General features: G+C 41.2%; 1 pseudogene; it reads right to left on the bottom strand.

Moving 5' to 3' along the window:
• Positions 1–341: 341 nt before the first annotated feature.
• On the bottom strand, positions 342–1,680 carry LOC105944698 (annotated as a pseudogene).
• Between the last annotated feature and the right edge of the window lie 449 nt (positions 1,681–2,129).

Here is a 2,129-nt window from a genome sequence, read left to right as displayed (position 1 = left end):
CTTATTTGATGTGCATGTAGTATATGTGGTCTTATGTACAGATACCTGCTCTGTGTGCAGACCAGGAGAGAACATCAGGCATGCTCTTCTATTCACTCATCAGTGTTACTTAAGATTGAGGTTATTCCTGAGCTCAGAGCTGCTGTTCTGAGACTGGCTAACCAGTAAGCCCTAGCAATTTTCTAGTCTCTGCTACCCACTGGACTGGGGTTACAGGCAGGTGCAGCTATGCCCAGCAATCTGTATGGGAAATCAAACACAGGGTGAATTGGGCCCTCATGCTCACTGAGTAAGTGTGATTAGCTGCTGAGCCATCTTCCCAGCCCCCTACTTCTATCTTTTTAGTATAGCTTATTTGTTATATGAGGTCTGTGGTGTCTAATAAAAGTTGAACTTATACGGAAGTATTTTCCACACTCATTGCAATGATGAGGCTTTTTACCTGTGTGGATTCCCTGATATTCAATAAGACCTGTGGCCCACTAAAGTCTCTCCCATATTCTTTACGCTTATAGGACTTCACTCCAGTATGGACTCGATAATGTTGAGCAAGATGTAAGGACTGAATGAAGACTTTCCGACACTTATCACATTTGTAAGGCTTCTCCCCTCTGTGAATTCTCTTGTGCTTAGTAATGTCTGAGCTACCACTGTAACTCTTTCACATTCATCACACTTATACTTCCTTCTTCCCCTCAGTTGCCATTCCATTTTTCCCTCATTTTCAATAACATATTTGGATCCAGGATGCCAAGGGATATCTTCGGTCAGTCTGTTGTTTTACCCCCAAGGACTTCCCTATCTATGGGCATGTTATGGGATGGGGTGTCACACAAAGAAGACTCAGAGTGCTGAGCAAGATCAGAACTGCACCTCAGAGGTCGGGATTTCCAAGTGCAGCCCCAAACTGCTCCGAGTGTCAGCTTTTATTGGAGAAAACTACAACATGTTCATTGCAAAAACAGGATGGGAGTTAAACCATAAATCATACAAATCATATGTTACAGTTACAACCATAAAAGTAATTTTAAACATAAAGGGGGTTTCAGTATAATACAGCAGGGACATTCCATTCTTAGAAGATTACAACAACAAAAAAAAAAAAACCCCGAACTTGTGAAAGAGGTCTGCTGGTCAGTTACAGGAGGAGTCTGGGCGGGAGGGGGCAGGGGAAGCAGGCCTGTGACCAAGATTCTCAGAATGTCCCACTCATCATCTGCTCTTAAGGATCTTGCTTAACAGTGTAGGCCTGGGGTAATGTTATTCCAATCAGCAGCGCATCCTGTTTACCATCCCGATCTGCTTAAACAAGCATTTCATTCCATTCTTTTATGAGCTCCTACAGGGAAGTGATTTCTATATTTCTCTAAACTTGACATAAAGAAACATAGAGGAATATAACATTTTGCTCTCTTGACAGGCACATCTTCCTTCTGGAAGGCACTTCATTCTTGGTCCTGGATTTATCACCATTTCCAGAGTTCTGTCTGCCCTGGTGGGGCCTGCTTTGGATCAAGCTGAGTAATTTATGACTTATGCAGTTTTTCCAAGAGGGCCAATTCATCCAGGAGTATGTCCTCATTTTCTAAACTGCCCAGGACCTGCTTTTGGGATTCATCAAGGTCCTTTTCCAGGTTCTCCAGCAGTCACAGGCACCTGTCCAGTCTCTGGATAGTACATCACTAAGTAATCTTAAAGACAGGTCATAAGCTACAAGAAGTTAGAAGTGACATAATCTTGTTTGTCTTTGGGAAAACTCCGACATTGAGGAAGGGCAAATGAAAGGGAACAATTGCAACTCACTTTCCCACTCATTATGCTCTAGTCCCCTTACGATAGAGCTTGTGTCACTGCATGATTTTTGTGTTAAAGTTCTAGTACCTGGCCAAGGTATTTTTTTTACCATAATATGGCTTTACATTATGTCTAGAGAAAAGATAAAATGGCATATAACACCCCCTCAGGTGAGGGCATTTGTCTATGAAAGAAGAGAATAAAATCTTGAAGCAGGAATTATCAGTCTAAGCAATAAGGACTTTTTGTGAAAACAGAATTGAGACAGTAACATAAAATATTAATTACCCTTGTGATTTAAATTTTTAATTATATTGTGTTTTTAAAAGGAATTT

The sequence above is a fragment of the Jaculus jaculus genome, chromosome 2 (assembly GCF_020740685.1).
Source record: "Jaculus jaculus isolate mJacJac1 chromosome 2, mJacJac1.mat.Y.cur, whole genome shotgun sequence".
NCBI classification, from domain to species: Eukaryota; Metazoa; Chordata; class Mammalia; order Rodentia; family Dipodidae; genus Jaculus; species Jaculus jaculus.
This window is presented reverse-complemented; position numbering and strand designations above follow the sequence as displayed.